The sequence below is a fragment of the Tachysurus fulvidraco genome, chromosome 7 (genome assembly GCF_022655615.1).
Source record: "Tachysurus fulvidraco isolate hzauxx_2018 chromosome 7, HZAU_PFXX_2.0, whole genome shotgun sequence".
Lineage (NCBI taxonomy): Eukaryota > Metazoa > Chordata > Actinopteri > Siluriformes > Bagridae > Tachysurus > Tachysurus fulvidraco.
The window spans coordinates 8,043,049-8,053,354 of NC_062524.1; the positions used below are offsets into that span (position 1 = coordinate 8,043,049).

Consider the following 10,306-nt stretch of genomic DNA (forward strand, 5'->3'; position numbering starts at 1 on the left):
TGAAAGACATGATTAGGTCCTATGATGACCTGGGGGGACATGATAGACCTGGGGGGAATAACTCAATAAACCTGGAGTGACAAACCTAATAAAATGGGTAGAACTTAATAAACATGAAGAAACCTGACAGACAAAAAAAGAGCCACATAGATATTATAACATAATAATCTAATAAGAAGAACATGACAGGCCTGGCTGAAACTTGACAGACATGAAGATGAGTAGAACCGCATAGACCTGTGGTTGTAACTTGATTGACCTTGTTATAACTTGATATATCTGGATAGAATACCCTACTAGGCCTGGTTAAAGCCTGAAAGACCTGGTTAGAACATGTAATACCAGAAGAGAGGAACCTCTGGTTATAACTTGATAGACCTGAAGAAAAAAACTCATAACCTGAGGTTTTAACTTAATAAGTAAAGAGAAGGGAACCATAGATGTTGTTAGAACTGGATATACACAGTGAGAAGACTCTGAATGACCTGGTTAGAACCTGAAAGACCCGAAGAGAAGAAACTGTAGATCTGTGGATAGAACCTGATAGACCTGTAGGGATAAAGCTTATAGACCTGATTGGAACCTTGAGATGAGAGACTACTAATCCTGGTTAGAACCTAATAAACCTGGAGGACAGAAACTGATAGACCTGGTTAGTACCTGATGTAGTTGGAGGCAACAACCTTCTAAACACTCTATTTGTTTCTGCAGTAGATAGTAATTCTGATTTGTGTATTAAAACCAATGTACTACAGTAGGTCTTACCCCAAAACCCACCCAACCACCTTCACAATGCTTTGCATACTCCAAAGTTTAAGTCTACTGCCCCCTACCACTTACACCCTTGCAACTACAACACTAAGACTGCAACTTTGTTTTGAATAAATGCCCAGCTAAAGTTTAGAGACAGTTTGAAAGTCCACACAGCCATTGTTGTTGGATGTGTTCTGCCCCATTCATTTCTATCAAGTTTACTCTGTACCAGAATGTTTTCACAGTGCCAGCCTGAAACAGATGCCAACTTTCCATTTTGCTGCAGAAGCTGGAACTAAACAGCTCTTCCTTAAGGCACAGAACAACTGCCTCTGCACCTTATTTACTAAAGTGTGGAGAATTCCGCAGGGGGAGTGAATGTTGTTCCCATTACATCACTCACTCACATGGAAGGAAACACATATATCAGGGAGTATACCCAAGAACACGTTTACCTTGAGTCATATAGCCGACTGGAAAAAAATGTTGTATCCAGGAGTCGAAGGGCATGAACAAAGTCTAGGCCATTTTTCAAAGAACTAGCCACAAACATATCCCTTGTTTTATCCTTTTTTTTAAAAAAAAAGCACCACCTCATTGATCAGGTGTTCAGGCACAGGGACTAAACTGAAGAATCTGCAGTTACAAAGAGCTATCTTTCCAATCCTAAAGCGTAGTATAGCCATGAGGCACCTAATACCGCTCTTACACCAGACAGTGACATCACGGCACTGTAACAAATCTCAACCCAAATCTATACACATACTAGGAGTGGTTTGACTGGAGGCTTTCTGGTTGGGAAAATGGTACCCACAATTCGTAAACAATTTTAATTAAAACCAGAAAATTAGGTATACTGTCATGTACAGTATGTCTTACTGTTAAAGTAACAAAGCAAATGCTTTACAGAAATATGGATGTACAATTATATCCCAAACAAGCAAGCCAGATGTAATTGGGGGAAAGAAACTCCTGTCAGGGGAAGAACACCGGCAAAAGAAGAACATGAGGGGAAAAAACTTGACAGACTGTCCAGAGACAAAAGGATGACACTAGTGGAATTATAAATCATTACTATATATTGTAAAATCAAGCACTACTAAGTGACTTTATGGAAGTTCTGTAAGAGCATATCCTTTAAAACCGTATCAAAAGTCACTATTTTTGTTCTGATTATTCACAAAAGCAAGGGTAAAACTTAATGGGGTTTCCATGTGAGATGATCCACAGCAGTGTTTTGTAGTAAAGTGTGTATAATTTAGTTGTTTTCCAGTTTACATTGAAATATATATTTTCTGTGTCTGAATCACAAATTCCATCCTACTATAGACATGTAAGGCATTGGTAGGATGTGCTGTTCCAGTATGTTATACCCTCTATGTAAGGAGATAATGTCAGAATTGGCTCATTTTAAGAACCAAGCTAAATAGTTAAAAGAAAACATCACTGGTAGTAAATAAATAAAAAATAACCTTAGACAAATTCCCTTAAGTAAAAAATATACAATTTATATAGAAATATAGAGTGATTTTAAATATATAGTGATTTTTGACACATCCCACAGTGCATGATGACTGTATTGGACCAATGCGTTTTGCAAAATCAGCATGGGTTCTTGCATATGGCTCTAATCGTTTGGTGGTAGAAATAGCGACAACATGTGGGACTTCAGTTAATGTGCCGAGCTGAATCGCACCATCTGGTAGGAAAGTAAAATAATTGAGTTCAGCTAGCCACGTGTATAGTAAACTGATCAGGCCTTTCTTTGTCTTATCCTCATCCTACATTTGTGTCCAAGATACACACAATGAACACACACACACACAAAAAAAAGATGTAAAGTATCTTTCTACTGTTTATCTGGCAGTATGTGTCATCTGGGCTTCACTTTCATTTAAAGTTAAACAATTCTTAATATTCCAGCACAAACACAGTATCTATTCATTTCCTGCCAAACACATCAACACTTCTAAAACATGACTCAAATTCTAGCAAAATTAATGCTTCCAAAGCCCATTTCTCTGAATACAAATCCACTCATAGCACAATCACCAATTAAACAGTGATGACTAGTGGTAACTATTCTCATTTTAGGGTTTGGATAGTAGTTTAATATAGTATTCACTTTACTATATTATTTTCCTACGATGTTCAAAATGATGCTAACCTGTTTGAGTATATTAATCTAAATATATATTTAGAAATGACTGCATAAATGCAAATGTCAATTCATTAAAAAAAGCAATGTTGAGCTACTTGGGTAAATAGTATAATAGTAAAATAAATAGTAAAACTATTTACTGATGCTTTTTAGCAAATATACTTCAAAAAATGATGTTATGGAATAATCAGGTTACACCGCTCTTAAACATTCACCAGCTTCTTAGATAAACACACAGGGAGAGATAATTTATACTTATTGTATGATACATCATCTATACATAATCACATTACCATACACAGTATAAGGCATCTGTAATTTACACCTGAAACAGTAACTCAACCAGCAGCTTGGCAGTGCTGAGATTTGAACTCACATCATTCTGCGCAGTAGTCCAAAGCCATAACAACCATACCAATGTAGCATAAGTCCTGTGTCTGAGACTTCGTTCACGAAAAATGGTATAATCGCAGTCATATACAGCAAAATGAAGGAAAATTCAGACAATTGCTGTTGTTGTTGTTGTTGTTGTTGTTGTTGTTGTTGTTGTTTTACCAAAGCTTTGTATCAAACCGTGCTGCATGATTGGCTCTACTTGGTTCAATGTCACATCCGGCCACTAGGAGGAGCAACGTTTCAAAGTTTTAACACATACCTGCATGAAAGTAACGTTTTTTATTACATCCAAAGCCGCAAAAATTCCTCTTCAACTAAATAGTAAAAATATTAAATAGTTAATACTATTAAATAGTAATAATATTAAATTGTTTTTTTTTTATTTAAGCATTAAATTAATAACTTTAATAAGTTGATTTTGTGGTAAAGGAATGCATTTGTTAACATTTCTGAGAAAAGATCATGCAAAAGAGAAAGTGCTACAAGCCCAGAGAGAAGCTCCAGTCTTTCCCCTTCACTGATGTCTGCACAGAAAAGGAGACTCCAGTGAAGTGATGGGGGGGAAAAAAGGATGTCCATACCTACAAGCAGTCGATAAATCCACTAGATAACGAACATTAATCCACAGAAAAGCCAATGCGTCCGGAATTGATCTTTTTTTTTCTTTCTATTTTTTTGTACAATCCACTTTTGGTTCTTCAGCACTTTCCCCCCAAGTCCTTGTAACGGGGGAAGGGAAAAGTCACAGACTAGGAATCCTTCTTGTCCAACTTCTATCGTCTCCCCTCCCCTCACTTCAGGAAAAAAAAAAAAAGTTTTCCTTTTGGAAAAGGCGCAATTTTGTGGAAGGCCAAAAGGGACCAGTTTTGTCAGTTCCCTTCAGAGGAAAAGCAGCAGAAGCACACTTAAAAAATATCTAGATGACGTCATAGATCAGCAACATATAAACGTATTTGTGGTGATCATGGTATATTAAGCATTAAAAAAAATCATTGAAAACCGTTATAATCAGCCATTGGTCCTATACATTTATGGTAAAGCTGAGGTTTGGGCAGTATTAAGGTCAAGACAGTCAATAACATGCTCAAAAAGTCTCTAGATGACGTCATAGAACAGCTACATATAATTGTATTCATGGTGATCATTGGTATATTAAGAATTACAAAAAATCATGGAAAACTGATATAATCAGCCATTGGTCCTATACAGTACATTATTGGTACAGATGAGGTTTGTGCAGTATTGAGGTCAAGACAGTCAATAACATGCTCAAAAAGTCTCTAGATGACGTCATAGAACAGCTACATATAATCATATTCATGGTGATCATTGGTATATTAAGAATTACAAAAAATCATGGAAAACTGATATAATTAGTCATTGGTCCTTGGGAACCAGTGGTGAAGTGATTGGTTATAAACACAATCAGGCATTATACATTTATGGTAAAGCTGGGATTTGGTCAGTATTGAACTCAAGACAGTCAATAACATGCTCAAAACTCTCTAGTCTCTCTTATATGCACTTGTGTTGATTAAAGTGTAATGTCACTTGTAGTCAGTTGTGCTTACAGGGATTTAAAAAAGTTTTCATACAGTATAGGTAAAAATTGTTTTGTTAAAAATTCCAGCTTGGTTTAAGCAGCTACAAGCACGCAAACCATAGACCAAACAAATCAAGCTAGTAGACCAGAGCTTATTAAAGACTGGACTGCAGTCCAGTTTCAGATCCAATATTAGTAATATTTCAGTGAACCATAACAAATGCTTGGAAAAATAGCACATAGGAAGTGTTAAAAAATAAATATTAAGTAAATATGTTTATTTAGAGAGCAAATTTAAATTTAGCTTGCACTAACCAAAGTGCTGTACAAAACACTAGTATAATTACAACAGATCATAAAAATTAACTGATCCAATAATAAGTATAAAAGAACAAAGATGCTAAAGAAGGCAATTTGTTAACAATAAACAGTAACGGCAGGTTGAGAGGATGGAAAAGCCAACGAAGACAAATGTGTTTTTAGCTTAGATATAAAAACAGAAAACAGACAGAGCATTTTTAATGTCTGAAGGGAACTGAGTCCATAGGTGAGGTGGAGCTACTGCAAACGCTCTATTAATAGTTAAAATAAAAAAATAAAATTCTTTTTTCAGAGAGTTTTTTCTGCTTTGGCTTATCCAGTAATATGCATTTATGTTAATTATTTAACTGAATGCAGCTCATCAAATCACAGGCTACAGTAGCTATAGGTCTGGGATATTGAGTCAGAAAATGGAGAGCTTTCATAGATATTTCATTTTATTTACTTGCCCGGATCTGATTAACGAACTGCTGACTTTTAAAAAGAAAAAGTCAAATCCAAAATAAGAATAATTGTGATGAACAATGCCAGAGTATGTGTTTGTGCTGTCTCGATGTCAGCTTCAAAACAGATGGCTCATCTTTTCAGAGTCTGTGGTGCTTGTCAAAAGTATTAAATGTGAAGTACAGGGAGAAACACTAAGACACAAACCATCTTATTTACAGCCATAAACTAATCAAACTGGACCTACAAATTTTATTCGAATACCCTGGGGTAGACAAATTTAGCCAGATGGTCAGTGCTGGTTGGCAGAAACTACTGCTTATAATGCTACATCATAGACAATTTGTTTTTAAGAAAATAGCACAGCAGTATGCCAATTAGAAAATGCCATTTATTGATCAATTTAATCATCAAGCCATAAGGAAGCTTGAAAATAATCTTCCAGTATGCAAAGACTGTCTACCAGTTGGAGCATCTTTCAGAAGGATTATTTTCTTCCAATTTTCTATATAGGAAAAAAAAAAAACGTTTACTGATGTTAGAGACACATCTAAATTAAGGCTCGAGAAAATGTTTAACATTACTGTTATTTGCCTGGAAGAATCGTACATGTCCAACAACAGTGGGCAATACCTTTGATCTAATCATTTAGTTGCACAAAGCCAATTCTATAAATTAAATTCATTTGTAGAAATTGCTATGGTTACTGAATCACTGCTGCACAGCATCGGTTGTGTGTAACACATAGCTTTGGAGGGAATGGATCATAGAGAGGTTTGGATAGACGGAATTGTCTCCTTTGATGAATGTGTTTGCCATTATTTAGCTGCTTCTTGTTAATGCCATTTACTATAGCTTTACAATCTGACTAAAATAAGTTTGACACCTTTGTTTGCTTTTGTAACTCCATACCGGAGAGATTTATTTTATTTTATTTTATTTTAATTGCTTGGCTGGTTTCATAATGCAGCAGTTTTCAAGTGTCTCAAATGGTTTGCATGTGTAGTTTGTTATTGATTAGTCAGGAATTTGACAGGATGTTCTTTGACGAACACTTCTTATTAGGCCTCTGGAGATTAGTAGGTTTTTATTTGAGTAAATAAAACTTATGTGTTTGCTAGTGTGCCAATATTTTAAAGGCAGTACAACAATCACTGACTTCTTGACAAGGACTCATGGAGCTATTTTAGACTTATTTATAATATGCGAACAGCTATTGCCTGAGGTCAGTAATAATTTTAGATATTTCTACCCATGTACGGTGCTAATCCAATTTTATTGATTGTTGAGTTGATAAAATATTCTTGAGGTCATTTGTGTAGACGGTTGAATACGAGTGGAGTGTTATTCTATCAGAACAAACTGAACTAATGAAACTAGGGACTAGTCCACACCAAAAAAGGTAGATGTGAAAGTTGCTTGCATAATCAGAATACCCACTTTAATTAAATTCCACTTAAATAACCACTTATGCATGAAGCAAACTAATTTCATGAATCTGGATAAGGAATTCAACCAGTATTGACAGTAAGAGTTAAACAAAGTCACAACACTGGTGAAGAGAAGCGGAAAACAGTTTTGAATAGTTGGACAAGTTTGAACACAATAATCCTCTGTTCTCAGTTTATGTTAGCGATTATCTTACCAGATGTTTATGAAATTTCCAGTACTCTTAGCTCGCTTTCCTTCCCAAAAGACATTTTACCCTGTCAGCATCCTACAGGAAAAGATACAGTATCCACAAAGATACAGTTAGGTCTTTAGCATGCATGTATATTCAGAATTAATTGTCTTATATACGTATATAAACTGTTTATATTGTATTTGTGTATATTTACATCCAATATGGCTTATCTATTTCATCAGCAGTTGTTTTTAATCAAAACCTCTGATGAAATAACACACTAAACAAGAGGAAATGAAGCCATAAATGTAATATAATTTATAAGGAGAAGAAATTAAGTATTCTTAAGACATTTTAATTAACACTGAAAAACACAGATTCCCAAGTAGGAATGATAAATAAAGAGAAAACCACATTTGTATTAAATGAAAAATAATTGCATAAGTAACAAAAGCTGAAGTAAACATGATATATCTTATGTAATACTGGTTTATGTAATATCAATTATATAACATAATAATAATGGAAATACAGAACCATAGTATATTTACGACTTTTTGAATTATTTATAGGTTTTGTAACGATTATTAGTAACTTTCAGTTTTGGCATAGTTATCCATCCTGTTGACAGCTCCTAGAAAGAAAGATTAAGGACACAAAGTTGTATAAGTTTTCATATTCCACCAAGATTATAAAGTTTTTCCACAGTCATCCAGCCAAAACTCTGACATTATCTCCAGGCATCATGCCATTAATCGAGACTAGGGTGGGTGGGGTTTCACAAGAGGGAGGTTTACAACAGGGATCACCAGTGAAAAGCACCAAAATGAAATTCCTGTCATTCAAAATCACTCTTTGGTTAAATAGATGAAATTCCCTAACCATTTACAATATTTATTTTGATTGATATATTTAATTAGATAGGAAAAAGACTTAAGTCATCCGAGAATTACCCACAGAATGACACACGTCTGATAATATTTCAGACTCTTCAGGAAGTTTCTGCACTCTTTTCATAGAGGAACTCGAACAAGCAGAAAATGGTGGGTGAGTGAACTGACTCATAGGGTATTCAATCTTAAAAGAAGTAGCAAGATTCAAATACAGTATGTTGATAAGATATTACTATATGCAAATGGAATATATTGTTATTGTTAATATGTGTTATTTTTTAGAGATTGAGTAAGTAGATGCTCTTCAATTCTTGTTCGCCCCTCTCTCTCTCTCTCTCTCTCTCTCTCTCTCTCTCTCTCTCTCTCTCTCTCTCTCTCTCTTTGTGTCTTTTCCAGATTGAGAGAGTCTGGCAGCCTTTTTATTGGCCCTTTATTTTCATTCCATGCAGTTTTGCACTCTTAAGAGGATGAGAAATGGGGGACCCAGGGATCAGCAAAAGCATTAGGAGATGGAAGAAAGCAAAAAAGGAGCATTCTTCCTTGCCTCCCTTTCTCAAAGGCTATGGCGGATTTTAAAATTGGATAACACATGGCAGTCAGAGATCATGAAATAAACCAGCCACGTCAGCACTCAGATAGATTTCACTTTAAGTCTGAGTGTGCAGTATGGACATGATACAAAGTACACAGTTCATACACATGGAAATAAATGCATGCAGACAAAATTTGTTGGTTTGTCTAACTAGGACGGGCCAGTTCATGGTAACAGAGAAGGTCACAATACTGCAGCTCACCGAGCTAAATCATTGCACCAGTAGACAGTGTGGTTAGCATGACCGCTTGGTTCCAAGAAGTCAAGGCTAAATCAACAATCAACTGTTCACCACCTAAGATCCACCATGTCCTTCTTTGTATTAAATACAGGAGCTGAAAATCTGGAAACTACACTACGAGAGAAACTGATGGAGAGAGGGAAACATGGAACAGTTCTTATTCCTCATCATAGCTGCTTGATCTGCAGCCAGAGCAGAGAATCATGGGATTTCTATGGCAAAACTGACAGACATTTGAGCTGGATTTTCCCATCCATCCACAAGCAACAATAAAATTGAAGGGGTTGTAATATGCTGAGTTAGCAAGAAACATCTGGACAAAGAGTGCTTACAGAAGCTGTGACTCAACCATGGCTTCAACTGAGCAACCCCCACATTACAGATTGTGCCGAATATGTGAAGGAGTTCATCCTACTTACAGTATTCATGTGCATGACTGAATAATTCTGTGTAAATGATTGTGGTTGGTTGAACTGCTGCTGTAATAATAAAGAATGTCCTGTGCTCATCCCAGTACCCTTACTGACAATATGCTCTCAGTGAACATCCTTTTAGTACTGTTATACTTTATAGTATGGAGACATTAAGGTCCACCGGTGTATTCCTCACGTCTTTCCTCTTGTCACAGTCTCCTCTGTCTTACATATTCGATTTACCAATCAAAATCTATATCCAGATTTCTGTAAAGCTGCTTTCTGACAATATCTGTTGTTCAAAGCTCTCTACCATATGTGCAACCCATGTGCGCTGCAAGGAAACGGAGAAAAAAGGAACAGAGTATAGGTCTGAAGGAAACAAATCATGTGGCTGGCAGACAAAAAAACCTCACAGGCACTCTGGGAATTCTTTACTCACTCTAATTTCCCTACTTTCCACAGAGCTTTCCAAACATGCCACGGAATGGCGTTCCGAACATGAAGCCCCACTACTCCAGGCTAAATGCATTTTCCAGGCCGCTTGCCTTACAAACTCTTTTCCTTGCCTCAACTTCTTACACATGTTCCACCTGAATACATTTCCAAAGAGAAAAGGAGTTATTTTCCAATATCAATACAGACACACAAACACTTTCATATGCACTCAGATGGCAAAATGGCTGTTGTGTTGAAGCTGGCCTGTTTCCATCTTACCTTTCTGTGCCTTAGGGAGATAAATTGAGAAATAGAGTGAATGCTGAGAGCCCCATGTCGATGTGGCCTGTTCCCTTGATGAAAGAGAGAGAAACAAAGATAAAAAAAAAGGTAGCATAAGAAAATAGCAATGAAGAGTGGAAAGAACATAGAATATTTGCTGCTGTCAGATATTTTGCTATGCTCTAAATTGTCTACTTTACTTGTT

At 36.0% G+C, this 10,306-nt stretch overlaps 1 protein-coding gene and 1 long non-coding RNA gene across 9 annotated transcripts in view; one reads left to right on the top strand and one right to left on the bottom strand.

Annotated features, from left to right (window-relative positions):
* Nucleotides 1-4,106, bottom strand: part of col16a1 (collagen, type XVI, alpha 1) — a 95,583-nt gene extending 91,477 nt beyond the window's left edge. For 4 of the 8 annotated variants that reach the window (XM_027133826.2, XM_027133827.2, XM_027133828.2 and 1 more), the window contains exon 1: nucleotides 3,892-4,106. The gene's annotated coding sequence lies outside the window, so the exon portion shown is untranslated. Of the gene's footprint in view, nucleotides 1-3,290; nucleotides 3,580-3,891 lie in introns of those variants that run through there. The other 4 variants (XM_047816393.1, XM_027133825.2, XM_047816392.1 and 1 more) reach the window with 3 other exon arrangements.
* Nucleotides 4,107-8,059: 3,953 nt separating this feature from the next.
* On the top strand, nucleotides 8,060-9,497 carry LOC125145240. Its single transcript, XR_007143586.1, has 2 exons — nucleotides 8,060-8,285; nucleotides 8,532-9,497. It is a non-coding gene; the product is annotated as an uncharacterized LOC125145240 (long non-coding RNA).
* Nucleotides 9,498-10,306: the final 809 nt, after the last annotated feature.